This window comes from Rhineura floridana, chromosome 15, assembly GCF_030035675.1.
Source record: "Rhineura floridana isolate rRhiFlo1 chromosome 15, rRhiFlo1.hap2, whole genome shotgun sequence".
NCBI classification, from domain to species: Eukaryota; Metazoa; Chordata; class Lepidosauria; order Squamata; family Rhineuridae; genus Rhineura; species Rhineura floridana.
This window is the reverse complement of record NC_084494.1, coordinates 9,331,176-9,354,272: the sequence shown is the minus strand read 5'-3', so window position 1 is coordinate 9,354,272 and position 23,097 is coordinate 9,331,176. Positions and strand designations below refer to the sequence as shown.

Genomic DNA, 23,097 nt, shown 5'->3' with positions numbered 1-23,097 from the left:
GTTATGGCTCTGGGAGAGCCAAGCTGTAACAGATTTATGTGGGCCAGAATTTAAATCTGGCGCCACAATAGAGAATATTCCCTTGTAATTTAGAGTACATTTGAGAGACAGAGTAATTAAGGAGGGAAATTAACTGGGCTGATCAGATGGCAGAGAGACACTGGAAATGGACATGTGGTTGGCATCCAGTGCCAACAAACAAGGGTGTAATGGGGAGAGATAAAATAAGGATTTTGGGAGAGGTGGGGGTAGATGCAGAAACATGACTGAAGGAGAAATATTAATTCTACAGAGGCCTCCCATTAAGGATAAAATTGTGGTCGATTGAGAGATGATTTGTCAATGAAAGTATTTTTAATAATTGCCCTTGTTTGAGGAACAGCTCATTTTACTAAGAATGCTACATCAAACAACCTCCTGCTCTAAATCAGGGGTGCCATTCACTTCTTCAAACAATGGGTGAGAAGATAAAAAATGACATGCAGACCTGTACATTTGCAGAATCAACATCAAAAGTATAGAATATCCATTAGACTTTTTCTCACCACTGAAACCACGATCAGACACTGACCCATGGGCTACCCACTCTACATTCATCTCTTATGAAACCAGCTCTCGTGGACTGTGTGATGGGGCCATTTGGGGTCCTGTCCAAACCACAAAAAGGAGGGTGAGGAACTGGAAGGGCAATCACAATGATCAAGGGGCTGGAACAACCCTAGAAGGAAAGGTTACGACATTTGGGGCTTTTTAGTTTAGAAAAAAAAGGCATGCAAAGGAGGACATGATAGAGGTGTATAAAATTATATGTTTGTGGATACAGTGAGTAGGAATAGCTTTTCTTTGTCTCTCAGATTATCCAATGAAGCTGAATGGTGGGAGATTCAGGAAGCACTTCTTCACACAGTGAATAGTAACATAATGGAATTTGCTTTGCTCCCTCTCTCATAATCCTAGAGCCCAGTGGGTTCAGCCAATAAAGTGGAATGTTCAAAGATTCAGGGCAGATGAAAGTACTTCTTCATGCAGTTAAAATGTGGAATTCACTCCAACAAGATAAAGTGACAGCCACCAGCTTGGATGGCTGTAAAAAGGGATTAGACAAAATCATGAATAAGGCTATAAGTGACAAACAATCATGATGGCTATATGTCACCTCCAGTATTATGGCAGGCAGTTTTATGCCTCTGAATTGCTGGAGAACATGAGTGAGAGGGTGCTATTGTGCTCATCTTCTGCTTTTGGTTGGCCACTGTACGAACAGAATCCTGGGCTAGACAGGCATTTGGTCTCATCCAGCAGGTCTTGTCTTAATATTCTTTTGTAAACCAGGAATATTTATTTATTATTATTTATTTATTATTTGATTTATATCCCGCCCTTCCTCCCAGCAAGAGCCCAGGGCGGCAATAGTGAATATGGTGCCAGCATTGGTGTCAGCCCCAGCCAGCATTGCCACTGGTCAAGGATGATGGGAGCTGTAGCCTGATAATAACGAAAAGGTTCCACATTAGCTAACACTGTTGTAACAATTTCTCATAGGGGAATGGCCCTGTCCCTTGATCATTTTAGTTGTCCTTCTCTGCATCTTTTCCAGCTCTACAATATCTTTTTTCTGCGGGGCAGTGACCAACTTAAAAAGCAAAGGCGTTCACTTTTTGAAGGGTGTCCAGTCCAAGTCAGTTTAAAGATAAAGAACCCGTCGAAGGGAAAGCAAGAGGTTTCTTGAAGTTGCCCATCAACAATGAGCTCCTGGACACCAAACTGAGCAGCTACATAGGTCATCTTCTGGTCAGTCTTCTGCACTGTGCTGAGATGCATTCTAGTTCTATTTCATAATTCTTTTTAAATTATTGCAATTTGTTCTAAACTTGCATCTATGCATATAAATATGCGGATGCAAATTTTATGCAAATGGATGGCCTCTTTGTCCTTTTTGGTGATGCTTTGGTAATTGCACTATGATTGAAGTTAAAGACCAAAACCCAGGGCAAACAGGAAAGTCTTCGCTTGATGCCTAAAAGCTAATAATATTGGTAGCAGATGTCTTTCTCAGAGATTGGAAAAGTTACTTTTTTGAACTACAACTCCCATCAGCCCCAGCCAGCATGGCCACTGGATTGGGCTGATGGGAGTTGTAGTTCAAAAAAGTAACTTTTCCAAGCTCTGGTCTTTCTATGGGGAAAGCACCCCCACAAATGGGGAATCACCACTGAAAAAGCAAATGTTCTCATTGCCACCCTCTATAACTGAGAGAAACACAAAAAAGGACCTTTGATGATGATACAAAGTCTGGGTAGAGTCATATGGGAAGACCCTGTTCATATGATGCTGTGACCATCCATGCATCACCAGTCCCAATGCAAAGAAAACACATAGGGTGGCATTCAACTAGCTTTTATTCAGAGTAGACCCACTGAAGTTAATGAATGTGACTTAGTTAGGTCCATTAATTTCAATTGGTCTTACTCAGAGTAGAGTACGTCAACAAGCGTCCTAGTGTGTGCATACACATATATATGACACACTTTCATATAAAATATCACAAGATGGTGTACAACCTAAATATGAGCAATGTTAATGGTAATAGTTTCATATATGAAATTGATTAATATTATCATTATTATATATAATAATGAGAATGAGAATAGATTTTGTTTATTGTTATTATCATCATCATTACCAGCATCAGCATTCTTATTCTTTAATTTATATACTGCTTAATTGCCAAGATGGCTTCTAAGCACTTTAGAAGTATAGAACCAATTACAAAACTGCCCTTGAGGTTGGTCCAGAAGCTGCAGCTGGTGCAAAATGCAGCGGCGAGACTGTTCCCTGGACCAGGGTATCGCCAACATGTCACCCCGCTGCTGAAAGAACTGCACTGGCTGCCCATTTGCTACCGGGCCAAGTTCAAGGTTCTAGTTTTGGCATACAAAGCCCTATACAGCTCGGGACCAGGATACCTGAAAGACCGTCTTACCCCTTATATACCCAGTTGATCACTGCTCTCTGCAGGTGAGGGCCTCCTGCAGATACCATCTTATCAGGAGGTTCGTTCTGCACAGTATAGGAAACGGACCTTTAGTATGGCGGCACCTACCCTGTGGAATTCCCTCACCTTAAATATTCTCTGTTATCTTTTCGGCACCTTTTGAAGACTTTCCTCTTTCAACAAGCCTTTTAAGTTGAGACCTATCCCAGTCTGCATCTGTGTCAGAATTGTTTAATATGTTTTTAATAATGTTTTTAACCCTTTTTAAAGTTTTTTTTAATGTTTTTAATGCTGTTTTGTTTTAATGTATTTTAAGATCTCTTTTTATGATGTTTTAAAGTGTTTTAGTGCTTTGTTTGCCGCCCTGCAGTCCTGCTGGGAGGAAGGGCGGGATACGAATTGAATGAATGAATGAATGAAAAAATAAATAAATAAATAAAACACACAACTAAAATACACAATAAAACAGTGTCATCGAACACTAAAATAAACATTCAGAATTTTAAAAAATACCATAAAACAATCCTGCAAAAACAGTCCAGCAACTAAAGCAGGAGGTGCAGGTCAGGCGATCAGGGGAATGCTTGTCTAAGCAGGCGTATCTTCAAGAGCTGCCAGAATGCCGATAGCGATGGGGCTTCTTGCATTTCAGCAGGGAGAGCACCGTCACCAGTGAAAAAGCCTGCCTCCATGTTACCACAAGCCGACAATAAAGCAGTAACTGGATGCACAAGCTGATACACAATTAAGCTAGTCACAGATCATAAAACGCAGGCAATCGCCAACAACAATTCCGATCCACCTTGTGAAAGTCACATATTGGCTTTTGTTACGACGCCACAATTTCTTAGGCAGAGTCTGTATTTCCCCAGCGAGTTCCCTTCTTATGGTCTCACTAAATGACTGTTAAATGTTGTCACAGTCTAGCACAATTGTTTCTTTCCATTGCAGTTGCTGAGCTGGCATCCAGGGATGCTTCGCCTGAGTAGATTACAGGCTTGTTAGCATTCACACAGCACAGCGCCCTCTTCAAACAATGACCCCGAGCATTAATATGCAAAGTAAACAGCAAAAAAAGTTCCACATGAAGCAGCTGGGATGCTAACTAACCAGGAACTTCCACTGCCAGTGTTTGCCATTGGTACAATCTGCCAGCAATGCTGGGAATCATTTTCAGATCAAATCAGGAAACTGATGATGCAGCTGTTTATAACAGGTGTAATGATAAAAAATGGCTTTGGGTAAATTTCGGGGCAGTTCTCAAAGTTTTGCTTTTCCTTTTTCCTTTTATTTCTTATGGTCTTTGTTTTGTTGTATCACCTTCCCTGTCACCATCACCATTCATTTCTTCCCAATACCTCATCCAAGGAGCTCAGGAGTCACATACATGGGATTATCCCATTTTTATCCTCACAATACTCCTGAGAGGTAGGTTACACTGCAAGAGGAAAAAAAACTCACCCAAGATCACCCAGTGAGCTTCACAGCTAAGGCAGCAATCCAAACGCTTTAGTTTGGAGTCCTGCATTGAGCAGGGGGTTGGACTTGATGACCTTATAGGCTCCTTCCAACTCTACAATTCTATGATTCTTTGATTCAAACTCAAGTTCCACTGGGATGAGCAAGTTAGAATTTGGAAGATCTCCAGCTCAGCCATGGCTACACAGGTGTAAATCCCACACACACACACAAAAAGGGCATTTCACTAGCATGGCGGGAGTGGGGACTTATACTGGATCCTAACTCCATTCAGCTCAGGCACGTGACCTGGCAACCTGGTGAAATATACACTGGCAAAAAGGGTGGTGTAAGTCAAATTCTGTTGAAAACTTGTTTCCCCTCTGCCAGGCTTGAGATAGCTCAGCTGGCAGTAGCTTCACTCCTGAACAGGGTTTAGATCTGGTGTACTTTAAGCCACTTTTATTTAAGCCATCGTAAATTAGGACTGTTCTCTAAATGGGATTTGAAACTTCCAAGACTAAGCCAATGAGGTGCAATTGCTTGGATGAGTCTCCAATTATGCTCTACTCAGAGTAGACCCATTGAAAGTAATGGATCTAAATCCATGAATTTCTGTGGGTCTGCTCTGAGTGGGATTAGCACTGGATACAGCCCTCAGTTTATGAAATATTTTTGTCCTATATTTCTCTCCCCATACAGGGCTCCTAAGGCAGCTAGTGCCTATGGCCATACTACTCTGAACACACCCAATTTCATCTGATCTCGGAATCTAAGCAGGGTCAGGTCTGGTTAATACGTGGATGGGAGACCGCCTGGGAATACCGGGCACCATAGGCTTAGAGGAAGGCAATGGTAAACCACCTCTGTTGAAAATCCTATGAATCTATGCAAAAAAGATTCACAGGGTTGCCATAAGTCGTAATCAACTTGAAAGCATATAACAACAAGGTAAAGGTGTCCCCGCACTTGTAGTGCGAGTCGTTTCCGACTCTTAGGGTGATGTCTTGTGACGTTTACTAGGCAGACCATATATATGGGGTGGGATTGCCAGTTCCATCCCCAGCCTTTCTTTACCCCCCAGCATATGCCGGGTACTCATTTTACCGACCTTGGATGGATGGAAGGCTGAGTGGACCTCGACCCCTTTTACCAGAGATTCGACTTCCTCCTTCTGTTGGAATCAAACTCTGGCCGTGAGCAGAGCTTCGGCTGCGTTACTGCCGCTTACCACTCTGCGCCACAGAGGATAACCACAAAGACAGCTAATAATCATAGGAAGTAAAACAAAACAATGAAAACATAAAGTAATAGAATAAAAGAATTGAATAAAACAGCAGATGATTAGGCAATACAGCATATGCAGCACAGAGGCATATAGGCTGGGGATGGGGAGACATTTGATTCAGTTCACATTTAAAGCTGAATCTATCAAATCTGCACTTTCCTGATCAATATGAGAACTAAAGCCATCCTTGGAAATGCACAGTTTTCCAAATTTACAATGCGTTTCTCTGAACAATGTTTACAAAAATGCATATATTGGGGGGAAATGTGCATAAAATGAATATATTAGTGAAAAGAACATAGGAAAAATGCATTATATTAGGATAAATTGCCTGCAAAAATGTGTACATTAGTCAAAACTGCATTCAAAAATGTGCTTAGCAGGAGAAATTCACACTAAAACGCTGAAGAATTTTCATGAGGATGGTTTTTTTAGAAAAAAAAATTGCTACAGAAATGTGAAGATCTGAATTTGAGATTGGAAAAATGAAAAATGGAAAGAATCGAAACTGACACACCTTTCCATGCCTGCACACAGTCTACCTCCACCGCTTACGCCCTGCTCTCACAGCCAAAACTTGGATGAGGAAAACAACCCACATGCAGAAGATCTCTCCCCCAGATCACTGTGACTGGAGTGCACTGGGGAAATAATTCATCGTGGTTAAAAGCTAGACCCATCTGTCAAAATGAAAGATCCCCCACCTCTCCCCTCAACCACTCCCCTCTGGAGTTCTCAGCATCTCCCAGTCAGCTTGGTTTTGTTGTTCCGAAAAGAAAAGGGGGAACATATTATATTTAACTTTTTGGAAAAGTGGAGGTAAGAGAGCTACTCTGAAGGCTGGGTACTTCCTGACCTTCCTCGATGTGCCTTGCTAATGGCACAATCTGACTCAGGAGCATTAGATTCTGCTCCAAATGATCCCAATTTGTTACATTATTCAGAGTACAGTAGTACCTCTGGTAACAAAGTAGATGCATTCCTGGACATTACTTCTTTAACAGAAACTTTGGTACTAGAAGTAGGAATAGCATGAAAAGAATACTGATAGATTCCAACATTCGCTCATAGATGGGGGGCAGCTTCAACAGGGGCTTTAAAGTGTGCCTATCCGGCACCCACCCACTCCCACTCCTTCCCCCTCCTCTAAATCATACTGGATCCTTCCCTCTCCAGCCCTGGGAGAAAGCAAGAGATTAATGCAAAGCAAATACACAGGCTTGTCAGTTTCGCCCTAGCACAGCAGACACATGCTGGTCAGTTTCACCTTAAAGCAAAGGCACATGCTTGAAAAGTCATCCTTAAAAGGAGCTTCTTCCTGGAGGATTTGTTAACTGAGATATTACTGTACGCCCAGAGCTGATGCACCCCCTTATTATATATAAAATGCCTTGTTACTAGGAGAAACCTTCCCAAACAGTTGTTGCTCCTCTCTGCTGTAAAGACATCTACTGACAAAGTTGAAGTCATCCAAACAGAATGTCATAGCTGGAAGAAAACATCACAGCATTGCATCTTCAGAAACTAGCAGCTGCTTTGGATAAACAAATGGTTCCACTGGCTACAATTTTGCCTTGTCCTTCCACAAATCAGCATGAGAGTGAGAAAGAGACTCTGGATAGCAAGTGGTCCATACTTATTACTGCAAAGTCTATGGGCCACAACTCAGAAAACTCCTCTCCCCAAGCAACTAAAGGTGATTGCTGAAACGAAAGACGAGGCATAAACTCTATTTAAAGCCAAATCTATAAAATGGACACTTGAATGGAATGTGGAATATAATAAACCAGGGGTAGAAGACTACAAGCCTGGGTGTCAAGTGCAGGCCCCCAGGCATCTCCATATGGCCCCCAGGACCAGAGCTTGGAAATGTTACTTTTTTGAATTACAACTCCCATCAGCCCCAGCCAGCATGGCCAGTGGATTGGACTGATGGGAGTTGTAGTTCAAAAAAGTAATTTTTCCAAGCTCTGCCCAGGACTCTCACCACACCCTGTTTCCTAGCCCGCACTCCTCCCTGGCCCTGAATGTTTTTGCCTGACTTGAATGTGTCCTTGAACTCCGATGATGACTCTTGCTTGTCTGGATGGAGGATACAAAGGGGTGTGCGAGTGTGCATAGAAAATTTACATTCCTTTCTCTGCCCATGTTTGCCACTGGCCCTATCCAGCACTGACACATGGCCTCCAAAAGGTTACACAGAAGGGAAAACGGCGCTTGAGCTGACAAGAGTTTGTTCTGACACATCTCGCTCCAGTGTGATCATTGCTTCAGCAGAAGGGTCACTCCATGCTAGTGTGGTTCCAATCCCCATTCAGCCACGAAGCACACTGGGTAACCTTGGGCCAGTCACTGCCTCTCAGCCTAACCTACCCCACAGGGTTGATGTGGGGATTAAATTATGAGGGGAAGAACCATGTACACCACTTTGAGCTCCTTAGAGAAAAAGTGGGATATAAATGCAACAATAAACAAATATTTTTTCTTGCTATAGTCAGAATCACAAACTGTATAGAGATATATAAGGAGGCTTCTCCTCTGAAAGGGTGAGGGGAAAACCTTAGCTTTTCAGCTCAGTTGAATTCTGCCTCAGTGCCTGGGAAGCCACAGACTGAGAAAGATGTACTGCAGAGATGCTGTGAAATACAGCAGAGTCCAAATTACAAGCTGTTTTGTTTCTCAGTTAGCACGAGGTACTGGGCAAATTGCTAAAATACTGTGAGTGACACTCAACAAACAAATCAAAACAGCCCTGATTTGAAGGGCTTCTTTGCTCTTGAGACTTGTGTATGGCTATAGTCAGAAACCACAAACCTATAGTCCAGAGGTGGGGAACTTGCGGCATGCGAGCCAATCTTAGCCCTCCAGGAGGTCCATGTTGGCCTGTCAGGCTGTTTTCCCCAACCACGCCTTCCTGTACATCAGCTGACATCACTTGATAACATCAAGTGATAGGCAGAAAGGCGAAGTTCCGTCCTGCTGGGGGTCTGCTTTGCTACCACATGCCCTGAAGGGAACACACTGCTAAAGCAGATCCCTGTAGGCCACAGTATTGAACACTACCCCCTTTTTCAGCTGGTGAACAGGGGGTTCCATCCTGCTTCACCAGCACATTCCCTATGGGGAACACACTAATGAAGCAGACACCTGCAGCCAGCAGGATTGCACTCTCACTTCAGTTCTGCTGAGTTTGACCGTGTTCACCAGCTGGGAACAGGCACACAGAGCCAAAGAGCAGTGCAGGGCTGTTTGCAAAATGGCTTTCAAACAGCCTCACACTGCACTTTGAAGTCCCAACAGTTGGAGCTTCAAAGCACAATGTCACCTGATGTCACTATGACATCAGGTGATTGACAGGTGGATGGGGCCACCCACCTGTCAAATTTGGCCCTGCAGGGGTGGGGAGATAAGGATGTGGGCCGCCATTGAGAAAAGGTTCCCCATCACTGCTGTAGTCAGATCTCTGATAATCTATACATTTTATCCCAGTTTAGCTCTCATGGCTTCTCCCCAAAGAGTTCTGAGAACTGTAGTCTGGCAAGAGTGCTTATTGTTTTCAACCCCTGTCCCACCCCCCAGTAACGGCAGTTTCCAGAGTTCCCTGTGGAGAAACAATAACTATTAAACCAGTTGAAGCATGTAGTGTAGACACCCCTAACAGCTATGCCAAGGGACATCTGTTACTGAGAAAAGACACAAAGAGTCCCTTCACACATCGGCATCATCACTCCCCATCATCAAGGAAGGACCATAGTTCAGTGGTAGATTACTGGTTTTGCATGCAGGAGGTCACAGATTCAATCAGTGGCTTCTCCAGACAGAGATGGGAAATACTCCCACCTGAAGCCCTAGAGCGGGTGTGTAGATACTCCAGCCCATGAGTCAAATTAGGCCTGATGGGGGTCCTAATTTGGCTTCCAAGACCATTATCCTCATGCCCACCTTTCCCACATGATGTCAGATTTTGTTAGATGTGGGCATGTAAAAATGCAGCTGCAAAGGAACAATCAGGAGCCTTAAAGTGGTCTCCCAAGCGTTCCTTGGCAACTGGATCTGGCATTCAGCAATTTTTAAATTTGGTGCCAAATGCAACCTGCCACTGGAATTGCTTCCACTCATGACTTCCCAAATGGAGCTCTGGAGTGGAGCTACTCCATGCTAAAAGGCAGGACTGATCACCTGCTCGGTACTGACTTCAACCCCCCTGGGATCCTCTGCACTTGGATCAGGAGTTCCTAAGTACAGCTGATCCCTGCCAAAAGTAGGGCTTGCAGTCAGAGCTGCATTAAAATTCAGGGCCGACAACAAATCTCGTTTTCAGGAGAATCCTCCTTTACAGGCACAGACTGAAGCTGCACCTCAAAGGAAGGAAGGAAAGAATCAGGCGTATGCTTACAGTGTGCTCTTGTCTCTTTCCTTTGAAGTTTGGTCACCTGACATCATGGTGACATCAGGCGGTTGACAAGTGGGCAGTCCAACCCAGCTGTCAAAGTGGCCTGTGGGGGACGGGGAGCTCAAGATCTGGCCAGAAGGTGCCTGTGTGACCAAGGCTCAGGGAATCTGGGAGGCGCACGCTGAACCCAGGCAAGCACTTCAGACTTTTTTGGGGGGGAATGGATTGCTTTATTATTAAACAAATCCTTCACTAATATTGGAGTCTCATAAAAGAAAATGAGTTCCGAATAAAGTCCTGCTGCTTAGTCCCTCTGATTCTGCAGGGCCCTGCCTGTTGCCTGGGTAAATGAGATGAACACGTATCTTCCTCAACACAGGTGTTGCAGGCTGCAGGATGCCCTGCTCCTCAGAGCCATTCTGTCTCCCGCTGACCCTCTCTTTCTGTCTCCCTAGATTCACAAGGCAGCTGCAACCCCCTCTCCCAAACCAACCTTTTTCAAAGGGCCTTCCCCTTCCTCCCCATGGCAGGTGTTGCCACAAGGATGACACCTGCAACAGTTTCTAAGATTTCCAAAGGAACTCCCGGGCCCACAGATGTTGGAGACCCCCTGTTCTGAACCAAAAGATCTCTGGCATTTCATTAAAATGTAAATGTACTGCCTTCAAGTCGATTCCGACTTATGGCAACCCTATGAATAGGGTTTTCATGGGGCTGAGAGGCAGTGGCTGGCCCGAGGTCACCCAGTGAGCTTCATGGCTATGTGGGGATTTGAACCCTGGTCTCCCAGGTCATAGTCCAACACCATATAACCACTACACCACACTGGCTATTTCCCAAGGGACTCACCTGTCTTTGGGCTTGGTGCCTTGTGGAAAGAGAGAAGGTTTTGCTCAAAGCCAACCTCTTTGTGGTGGAGAACCAAATCTCAGGAATCATCCCATACGTTCCACCCTTTTCCCCCTCCGAGAGACAGTGCTTGTCTAACATTTTGTTTTTAAACACATCCCCACCCCCACTCACCTGTGTGATAAAATCCACTGTGAAATCTCTATTTTCATTTATCTCAGGGGTTCTCAGACTGTGGTCCATGGACCATCTGTGGTCAGCACGCTTCATTCAGGTGGTCCATGGTGTGCCTGTGAAGAATGCTTGCCATTTGAATTCTATGGAATGCCAATTGTAATACTATCAAGTACAAAATAAGAAACAAAAGAAGCAATGAAAATACAATTAAATCATACAACATCTAGCACAGCACATTATAATTGCTACAACAGGCAGAAAAATCATTAGTTGGTCCACCAAGACCTCCCAGTGATGTTCAAGTGATCTTTGTGTGTGTGTGTGTGGAGTTTAGGAACCACTGATTGATTGATTGATTCTATTTCTATGCAGCCTTTTGGCCAAAAGGCCCTCAAGGCGACTCACAAAAAAGAAACACAAATACAAAATACACATCAGAAAAAAAATACAATGCACAAAAAATTAAATAACAAAATATTAACATAGTTAAGAAAACAAGGTTCTTTACAGGCCTGGAGATAATCTGTCCTTAAAATGTAGTACTGCCACTTCAGGAATTTTAGTCCTCAAACATTGAGCAGCTGTCCCAAAGGATTCGCTCACCAACATCATCAGATTCTTCCCATGGTAGAGAAGACCAAGGCCAGGATGTTGAGGGGCCAGATGGGGCAGAAGCAGGAGAAGATGGCAAGTGGCAGGTAGTCCAGCGAGCGGCCTGGCTCGTGCAGGTTGGAGGTGGTGGCTGTGGAGGAGACGCGACCCAAGCTAAGCCTCAACGGCGAGAGCAACCTGTCCTCTAGCTTCCCCTCTGAGGCAGATCGATAGGGCAGGCTGTGATGGCCATTCCTCTCTGCCTTGCCCAGCGCTCCGTCTTCCCCGCCACCAGCTCAGAAGGCCTTGGGGGCTTGCCCGATGGCAGTCAGCAGCTTCTCCATCTCCTGGGAGTCCGCAGACAGAGGGGAGCCCTCCAGTGCCTTCACCAGCAACGCCTCCATGTTGATAGCCATGGCTGCGCCTCGCCTACACGCCCATCATCCCAGAGAAAGATTGCATGTGTGTCCAACCTTTCATCCAAGATGGCATGCATGGTTATCCTTCCATTTTATCCTCACAAAAACCCTGTGAGGTAGCTTAGGCTGAGAGTGAGTGACTCGGCCAAGGTTACCCATATCATGGTTGATCAGAGATTGGAACCACAATTTCTCCCTAGTCCTAGTCCAATACCGTAATCCAGCCTTTCCTAACCAGTATGCCTCCAGATGTTGTTGGACCACAACTCCCATCAGCCTCAGCCAGGATTGCCAATAGTCAGGAAAGATAGGAATTGTGGTCCAACAACATCTGGAGGCACACTGGTTGGGAAAGGCTGCTCTAATCACTATAGATGGGGAAGCTGTGGCCCTCCAGATGCTGTTGGCCTCCAACTCCCATCAGCCCCAGCCAGTGTGGGCAATGGACAGTGATGATGGGATTTGCTGTCCAACAGCATCTGGAGGGCCACAGGTTTGCTTCCCTTGCACTACACCATGCCTACTCTCTATTGCAGTGTTTTCTTGCCTCTCTCTTCATTCCCTTCCACCAAGCTTTCTTTCCCTGGTGTATAGGAAAATGAAACAATCAGTTTGCCTCCCTGTGGAGAACTGAGTTTGCATTTGGGAAATATTTGGGTAAAATTCACCTTCTGATGCAGGCAGCTGGCTGGAAATGATGTTGTTTTTGAGGCATTTAGCATAAATACACAGAGCTGACAGAGTTGTTTGCATCAAAACAAACTTGGGTAGGAGAGCAGAGTCTAAATGTTATTCTCTTCTGACTTCATATCCATATAAAGAAGGAGAAGGAGAAGAGCCCCTCTCATTGTTCCTTGTAGTGAAAAGCTTCTCTGTACAAACTTTGATACAGGCTATAATTCTAGGAAATGGTGGCTGTGGGCAATGCAGAGTTCAAAACTAGAGCGTTCAAGGTCAGGCCTGTGATCAAGGCAGCTTGAGGCAGAATACTAGCACCCAATGATTGCTGGTGCCCATCGGGACTGGTGGGGCTGAAGGCAGGGAGCCAACAGTAGGCAGAGCCAGAGCCAATGAGAGGCAGAGCCAACTCATTCGAGTTTTGTCCCCATCCTCCTCCCTGCTGAGTTTTACAAAGGCAACACTGAGCCTAAGGAGGAAGGTGACAGTCAGGCTCTCCTTCTTGGCCTAATTGTTAAGTAAGAAGGCAGTCAGGCATGGGTGGACTGAGGGCAGACATAAATCCCAGACAGCCTACCCTTAGAATTGTAGAATCATAGAATAGTAGAGTTGGAAGGGGCCTATAAAGCCATCAAGTCCAACCCCCTGCTCAGTGCGGGAATCCAAATCAAAGCACTCCCAACGGATGGCTGTCCAGCTGCCTGTGGAATGCCTCCAGTGTCGGAGAGCCCACTACCTCTCTAGGGAATTGATTCCATTGTCGTATGGCTCTAACAGTTAGGACGTTTTTCCTGATGTTCAGTCAAAATCTGGCTTCCTGCAACTTGAGCCCATTATTCCGTGTCCTGCACTCTTCGATCAAGAAGAGATCCCATCCCTCCTCTGTGTGACAACCTTTCATGTACTTGAAGAGTGCTCTCATATCTCCCCTCAGACTTCTCTTCTCCAGGCTAAACATGCCCAGTTCTTTCAGTCTCTCCTCACAGGGCTTTGTTTCCAGTCCCCTGATCATCCTTGTTGCCCTCCTGCTAGTCTTTAGATTGTAATCTTCTTGGGGCATAAGTGTGCACTCCTATGGTCCTTGGGATTGCGAGGGCATAGGATTTTGCAGACCTCCCTCTGCATGGGTGGAAGGGGAGGTCCATCCTCAGAAGCTTCTTCCCAACCACCACATTCCCATTTCTGCTGCTTTGCTCCTCCACTGCGAATATGCTGATACCAGACAAGGCAACAGAGAGGACATTCCAGGGGCAGTTTAGGGGAGGCTTTCTATTCGAAGCCCGCTCTTTTCCCCAATACAGGGATCTGTTCTGGCTCTGTTGTAAAGCACATGCTTTACATGCAAAAGCATCCCAGGTCCAATGCCCGGCACCCTCCACTTAACAGCTGCAAGAGTCTCCCCCCCTGAAACCCTGGACAGCTGCTGCCAGTCAGTGTAGACAATACTGTGCTAGATGGACCAATGGTCAGACTGTGTATAAGGCAGCTTCCTATGTTCTCTGGAATGGGGTATGGGTGGCAGAGTATGCCAAGCCTAGGGCACCCTGCTGGATCAAACCAAACACCCATTTAATCTGGCACCCTGTCCTCACAATGGCATAGGAGAATACTATATGAGAACACATGAGAATATGAGAATATCAGTTGCCTGCTTTGGACGGGGTCGTACTCCCTCTGAAAGAGCAGGTCCGTAGTCTGGGGTGCACCTGGATCCATCTTTGTCGCTAGAGGCCCAGGTGACCTCAGTGGCTAGGAGTGCCCTTTACCAGATTTAGCTGGTAAGACAGCTGAGGCCATTTCTGGACCAGGATAGCTTGCCCACAGTTGTCCATGCACTGGTAACCTCCAGGCTGGATTACTGTAATGCGCTCTATGTGTAGCTGCTCTTAAGGTTGGTCTGGAAGCTGCAGCTGGTGCAAAATGCAGCAGCAAGTCTGCTCACTGGGGCAGAGTATCACCAGCATGTCACCCCACTGCTGAAAGAACTGCACTGGCTGCCCATTTGCTACCGGGCCAAGTTCAAGGTTCTAGTTTTGGTGTACAAAACCCTTAGATACCCATTGTATTGCGCTCTGCAGGCAAGGACCTTCTGCAAATATGTTATCAGGAGGTCTGTTCCTCACAGCATAGGAAGTGGACCTTTAGTATAGTGCCACCTACCCTTTGGAATTCTCTCCCCTTTTCGACACCTACTGAAGACCTTCCTCTTTCAACAAGCATTTTAAGTAGAGACCTTATCCCAGCCTGTGTCTGTGCTGGAATTGCTTTTTAATATATTTTTAAACCTTCTTTTTAAAAATATATTAAAAAGCAATTGTTGCTGGACGACAACCTTGGAGACCAGAGTTCAAATGTCCACATAGCCATGAAGCTGACTGGGTGACCTTGGGTCAGTCACTGCCTCTCAGCCTCATGAAAACCCTATTCATAGGGTCACCATAAGTCAGAATCGACTTGAAGGCAGTACATTTACATTTTTTAAACCTTCTTTTTAAAAATGTTTTTAAAGCTTTTTAAAAAATGTTTTTAAAGATGTTTTGTTTTCATATGATTTAAATGGATGATTAAAATATATATTTTAAAGTCTGTTTCTAAAGATGTGTTAAAGTGTTTTAGTGCTTTTGTTTGATGCCTTGGGCTCCTACTGGGAGGAAGGGTGGGACATAACTCTAAATAAATAAATAAATAAAATATGAGAAGCCTGAAAGCAATAACCATTAATCATTTGTGATTCCTGGCAACTGGCATTCAGAAACATACTGTCTCTGACAGCGGAGGTAGAACATAGCCATTGTGCTTAGTAGGCATGGTTAGCCTAATCCTGCATGAATTTGTTTCTAGCAAAATTCTAGGTGTGCTCTATGTTGTTAATTGACCATGCTCACCTTTCCTTAAGTGGAGTAGTTTAAGCATAGCAGGCTAAAAACATGCATCTTGGGCAGGCCAAGTTTGTTTTTTCCAACAGCTAGAGTCATTGCTTAAGTAGCAACATATTGTAATCCATCTGATTTTACATCAAACTGCAGTTTCAGATTCAACTGTTAATGCGCTCAAAATAGAAACAGAGCATAACCTCCAGTTTGAAACACAAAAGGATGTCTTCACCATCATACAATGTCGACCAATAAAAAGGCTTTGAAATTAATAAAAATAAAATTGACACAGATTTCTACAATGAATAATGAGAGAAATATAATTTTCTAGTTTAGATTCTCTGTAGAAACAGAAGTAACACAGAAAAGAAGCAAAGTAAGAAGAACATCAACAAACATACAAAAATGTAATTCTTGAACTTTGGAGATGGCAGGTGTTGTGACCACTCACCATGTTACCAAATTCTTCCAAGCTACACAGGAAGTGGATTGAACTGTGAAAGACCAACCGAAATTGTGTTTGCATTTTGACAGATTTGTAGAGCAGTACAATATCTCAGAGAGGAGGTCAGGTCTCCTGCTCCCCTGGTGCATTCACTATAGCTGTCCAATTTCCCTGCTTTTTAAAGTTTGATAGAAATACCTGTTGACTATAAGTGTGTTCTTAAACCGCAAGGGTTTTTTTGCCTGTTAGTGAATTCTCTTTTAAAACCATCCAAGCTGTTGGCCATCACTACCTCTTGTGGGAGTGAATTGCCTCCCCTCACCTGTAGGATTTCTTTGCTCATCTTCTTCTTTAGCATGTAGAACACCATGCTCATTTATTAAACAATCATTTTGATAGTACTCATTTCAGAAGCCCTTTATGTCTATAATAATAATAATAATAATAATAATAATAATAATAATAATAATAATAAGCAAAGATTGACCCTCTGTGGCGCAGAGTGGTAAGCGGCGGTAACGCAGCTAAAGCTCTGCTCACGGCCAGAGTTCGATTCCAACAGAAGGAGGAAGTTGAATCTCCGGTAAAAGGGGTCAAGGTCCACAGGCTTCCATCCATCCGTGGTCGGTAAAATGAGTACCTGGCATATGCTGGGGGGGTAAAGAAAGGCCGGGGAAGGAACTGGCAATCCCACCCCATATATATATGGGCTGCCTAGTAAATGTCGCAAGACGTCACCCTAAGAGTCGGAAACGACTCGCACTATAAGTGCGGGGACACCTTTACCTTTAATAAGCAAAGATTTAAAACAAGAACAAAAATAACATAGGAACTTTGTACAAGATATGGAAACAGTAAGGGTATAAAAAATCCCTTTTTGCCCTTAAAGCATTATATGTTTAAAACAATGAAAAAAATATATAGGGATCATCTTGTTCTCAATTTCCCCCTTCCAAAAATTGAAAATTAGAGACCATCTTTCCATAAACTTGAGGGTTATTTTTGGAACCAGCCATAAATCAATGAATAAGAAAAATAGGAGAAATCACACCAAAATGACACATCAAGTAGCTCTTTATATCTTGAACAGAAAACCATGTGGACAGAATTTGGCCTTTTGTTGGGCAACAGATTCTGCTTCAACAAGGAACAACAGACACCAATCAGTCTTTTTTTAAAAAAGTGCTTGGAAGCAAAGGTCTCTTTTTAGAGGCTTCAGAGACCAGTGGAAAGCAGCAGGAGGTTTTGTTGTTGTTTTAAATAAAAGAATTAAGAAGAAATTGGCTTGTGGAGACGTCATGTGATAACAGTATTGTTAGTTTGTTTTCCATGCTTTATCTGCAAACTAAAATTGCTAAGCGGGAAAATAAGGGACTATAACAGCTATTCCCCACCCCTAATTTATCTAGTGCTATTTCCATCCCTCACAGGTTAGGTCGGGGAAGTGCTTAGCATTTCAAAGGGAAATATAAAAACATTAACAATGATTAGAAAATAACTATTTCAAGTTGCTTAGCATTTGTGACCTGCTTTCCGACTCAATACTTAATAATTAAAATAATTGCAATGATGTGACTACAGACCAGTGCTTATACTCTGACTAATAAAACGCCCACCATTGTGACATATGTGGCATGTTTGTAGAGTAAAGGGGGAGGGGAATCAGAGTAAACCACAGACTGAACTTCCAGTAAAAATAGAAAGACTCTGTTGACTATGGGTTGTATTCAACTCAGAGTACACTCACTAAAATTAATGAACCTAAGTTAGACTGCAATCCAATAAGTGTCTACTCAGAAGTAAGGTCAATTGGGTTCAATGGAACTTACTGCCAGGTAAATGTGTATTGGATTGCAGCCTTAGTCATTCATAGTAACTTCAGTGGGTCTACTCTGAGTAGGACTAGCATTTAATACCACCCCAAGTTTCTCTATGGATACAGAATTTGTACACACAAAAATGGAGGTTGATCTGAGAACTGCAGTTAAATTTCTGTGAAGAGTTTAACTTTTTTTAAAAAAACAATCCTTTGCTGCTCTCCTTTTAGCAATAACCACTTCCTATTTTTTAATTGTACACATTTTGCACACATTTTACGTAAAATACACACCTTTTAATGTACAATTTGCACCTCTCACTGCTTTTGAATGTATCCAGCCATAAAATATTTATTTTATGTGCACCTTTCATGTATCTATTGTGTGCATTTTTCCTGCACCAAAACATTGGAACAGTGGAACATGTTCAGAGGAGGGCAACAAGGATGATCAGGGGACTGGAAACAAAGCCCTATGAGGAGAGACTGGTTAACACACAGAGGAGGGCCGGGATCTCTTCTCGATCATCCCAGAGTGCAGGACACAGAATAATGGGCTCAAGTTGCAAGAAGCCAGATTTCGACTGGACATCAGGAAAAACTTCCTAACTGTTGGAGCCATACAACAATGGAACCAATTACCAGAGCTTGGAAAAGTTACTTTTTTTGAACTACAACTCCCATCAGCCCCAGCCAGCATGGCCACTGGATTGGGCTGATGGGAGTTGTAGTTCAAAAAAGTAACTTTTCCAAGCTCTGCCAATTACCTATAGAGGTAGTGGGCTGTCTGACACTGGAGGCATTCAAGAGAAAGCTGGACAGCCATCTGTCAGGAATGCTTTAATTTGGATTCTTGCATTGAGCAGGGGGTTGGACTTGATGGCCTTATAGGCCCCTTCCAACTCTACTATTCTATGATTCTATGATTCTGCATTGCAAAATCCTGAGAAGTGTGTGGTCCAACTTTGAGTTACATTCTGATCCTCAAGCAAATGTGAGAGCATCAGACCAGGTCAATCTGCTGTAAAAAGCAGAATGAATGAATTCCTCCCCCATCTCTGGTCAGAGGAATGGGGACAGTGTGAAAACAGCACCATAAGTAGCCATGTGTAAAATACTGCACATTTAAATCCCTGTCTCTGACACAAGCATGCACATTTCATCCAGGCCACTGAATCTTTATGCCAACTACAAAATGCACATAAACCTTTGAACCTCCAGGTGAACAGAGTCCCATAAATGAGGAGTGCATCAAAGAATACTGCTCTATGTCATGCACTGGGCTCGGAATCGGTGGACAGGTGGCACTGTTAAGTGGACATTCTCCTTTAATCTCCGTGGTGTAGCAAACAGTCCTTTTATTATGGCATTATTTCTGTAGTACATGCACAGAGAGTGATCCATCGATTTATTCCAGAATTAGCAGCGACTAGAACGCTGCCTCTGTGGCCTTCGTTATTTCCCTCTTCCCATCCAGGCTACAGCTGCAAGGGCTAAATTGCTCTGTTGAAGGAGACATTGCACACTGCAAAAAGCAATTAATAATAACCACCGTAAAAATGGTACTTCAGGCTAGCTGGAAATGCTGACGAGGCCTCATGGAGGGCAAAAGGGGAGGGTGGAAGTTGAAGCTTAATTAATTTAGTTTGGAATGCCAGCAATTCCTAGGCTTTTTCATATCAACACGGCATGATTGCTATAAGCAACACTGCTAAGTATTACATATTCTGTGCAAGGATCAACAGGGCAGTGAAGCCAATTCTGAGAGCACCTATCAAACAAAGTAAGCGGAAGGCAGATTGATGTAACCTGAGCAATAGTGAAACCTCAGGGGTGGTCTTGAAGTGCAGAATGGGTTAAGTGCTGTGCAGCAGCAGGAGGTCCCAGTGATGGTCACATGATGGCACGCAGTGCAAATATCCAAACCGGTAAAAGAGAGAGATTTGATGTTATTGAATTGTGAATGAGTGGAAGTCCTTACAACGGGCAAATCTGTCCATTTCAATTTTTCTCATTTTCTCCTTTTCCCAGTCTTAAATTCAGTTCTCCACCTTTCCACATCAGTTTGTGATCTTTTTTAAAAACAAGTCCTTGTGAAAATTCACCAGCATCTTCGTGTGAATTCCTTCCAATATACACATTTTTGTATGAAATTTTCCCCAATATACACATTTTTTCTACAGCCATACTACCCTGAACACACTCAATCTTGTCTGATCTCAGAAGCTAAGCAGGGTCAGGCCTGGTTAGTACTTGGATGGGAGACTGCCTGGGAATACCAGGTGCCATAGGCTTAGAGGAAGGCAATGGTAAACCACCTCTGAAGACCTCTTACCATGAAAACCCTATGAACATATATATAAAAAAATTTATAGGGTCGCCATAAGTCATGATCTACTCGAGGACATATAACAACAACAAAACATATTTTTTTGCAAAGCAATGTCCCCCAACAGAATGCATTTTTATATTGCTTTCACTAACAGGTGCATTATTAGGCATGCTTTACCCCAGTATATGTGTTTGTGTACACATCCCTTGGCTGAAGAGCTGCATTGCAAAATTCAGAGGTGTGAATTTCAAAGGATGGCTGTGTTTTGGTTCACATATAGTTTCAGAAAGTGCAGATTAGGAAAGTTTGCCTATGAATACAAACTGAATCAAATTTCTCCCTAGTCCCTAGGAAGCAGTGATTTAAATGCCTTTAAAGGGGGAGTCCACATGATTCAGTGGCACCTGTTTACTAGGGACCATTCTAATTTTTAGGTTTGCACATACCATGGACTGCGAAAAAGACAAATAACTAGGTGTTAGAACAAATTAAACCAGAACTATCACTAGAAGCTAAAATGATGAATCTGAGGTTATCATACTTTGGACACATAATGAGAAGACATGGTTCACTAGGAAAGACAATAATGCTAGGAAAAACAGAAGGGAGCAGAAAAAGAGGAAGGCCAAACAAGAGATGGATTGACTCCACAAAGGAAGCCACAGGCCTGAACTTACAAGCTCTGAACAGGGTGGTTCACAACAGATGCTGTTGGAGGTTGCTGATTCATAGGGTCCTCACAAGTAGAAATCGACCTGAAGGCATATAACAATACCGTGGAAAATCATTGCCCCTCTTGTGACTTTGGGGAGACTTTTTAAAATGTTTAAAATGTTTATAGCGTGTGTTGCTACTAGTGATGCCATTTACAGGTTTCTCACCCCACCGTACCTCCGCCCTACCCTGGTCTCCAGATTCTGGAACATAAGAAGCTTCCTTATACAGAATTGGATCACTTTTACATTTACTTCAGTATTTTTTGCACAGACTGGCAGCTGCTCTCCGGGGTCTCAGGCAGGAAGTCTTTCCCAGCCCTACCTGGAGGTGCTGGGGATTGAACCAGGGACTTTTTCCATGCAAAGCCATGGAGCAAGGGCCCTCCCCAAACCTCTGAACTCAACAGAGCAATCCTAAGCATGTAACTCAGAAGTAAGGCTCGTTGAGTTCCAAGTTAGTCTGTAGTAGAGCTGCGCACCAGATTTGGCTGAATCCCAGATCCTGAACTCCAGATTGCTCCAGAACCTGGTCCCAAGGAGACAGGGAAGAAGATGATGTGCAGGAAGCCTGGATTAACGTCCTTTCCCCTCTTGATCACATGTCTAATTGGAATTTGGGGCCCAGACCTCGGTCGAGTTGACCCTGGATCATTCCAGGTCAGATTGGGGCTGCTCCAAAGTACTGGATCGGACCCCAGATCATGGCTCCATGCCGAGCCCTAGTATGCAGCAGCCGCTCTGTTGAGGAGCACATTCTCTTAAAGGTAATCTGTCGCTGAGCTGGTACAGCATTGGGCAGAGACAGAGTGGAACCAGAGGCAATTCAGATTCTTCAGTATTGTGAGTGACTCCTTACTCTGCTACTTTGGTGCTTCTCAAATGTGAGTGGGTTGTGCCTGCCACTACCTCCATTCAGTGGGATAAAAGACCTTGTCACCCTCCCATGGTGCAATGTTCTGCTCTTCACAGGTCTGGCCTTTGACATGCGGCCGCTCCCCTGCTGCCTGCCTTGGAAGGAACCCCACCTGGACAATTGCGCACTGCACAGAGGGTTCCACATCCCCTGCTCAACCATAGCGTATGGACACAGCTATGGCATGCAACTCTGCATTTTTTTTCCTTGTCACTGCGCAGCCGCTCGGTAGGCCCTCTGAGGCTCCGACAGTTTGTTTTTTTCCCTCTCAAAGGCGAGCATCGTGAACAAAGGCAAGAACTTCTTTGCATGACAGATCTGTGGAGTGGGGAGGCAGCGTCCTGCCCAAGCCTGTTGAAGTCAGACGCAGACATGAAGGTGTTCTTTTCTTTAATAGGTTTAATGGAAAAATTGAGTTCAGAGCACTTCATGAATCAGCTTACAGTTTACACAGGATTCAACATTTCTACAGCGTATAACTAGGCATGACTAGACTACACAGAGCTAAGATGTTGCCGTAGCAATTAGACATGCCCCTTTACAACCTTTAAGTAAGTGTGGGCAGGCTCATTCTACTTGCGTGAGAAAGGTGTCATGGATGGGAGTATGCGCACACGCGAGCATTCCTCCTCAGTGGGATAGTGGGAACCCTTTGAGCCAGTAGCTTACATGTCCAAGGTGAGGGTTGGTGGAGACATTTCATTGAGGTCTTCCTCCTCAGGAGTAAGGGTGCGTGGCGGCGATGGTGGCGGGGTGAGTGGGGAAGGGGGGAACGGAAGGTGAAGAGGCAGCCTCCTGATAGGGCAATGCCTCATTGGTTGTTATTGGAGCTATGGGGGCAGAGCTGCCACTGTCAGTGACACTTAAGCCTTCGGCCTCAACCCCCTCTGAAAGCAAGTCCATTCCGTCTCCTCTTCTTCCCCATCACTCCAAGATTGTTCCATGGGACTCATGACAGTCAGGATCAAAGCACATGGCCCTTGCAAGGCTGGATTTGGACAGCCAGGCGTTTGGGTGCTTAACTGCTCCTCTGGCCAGCAAGAGCTCCAGTTTAAATGTGGAAAAGGTGCTGTGTGTATTCAATCTCCTTGTCTCCCAATCCGGCCACCTGGATACTCAGATTCTCCCTCTGTCACTGCTTAAGCTAAAGAGTC

The 23,097-nt window shown here is 44.2% G+C and overlaps 2 pseudogenes; both read left to right on the top strand.

Moving 5' to 3' along the window:
- Positions 1–5,174: 5,174 nt before the first annotated feature.
- On the top strand, positions 5,175–5,293 carry LOC133371079 (5S ribosomal RNA; annotated as a pseudogene).
- Positions 5,294–20,157: 14,864 nt separating this feature from the next.
- On the top strand, positions 20,158–20,276 carry LOC133371074 (5S ribosomal RNA; annotated as a pseudogene).
- The last annotated feature ends 2,821 nt before the right edge of the window (positions 20,277–23,097 follow it).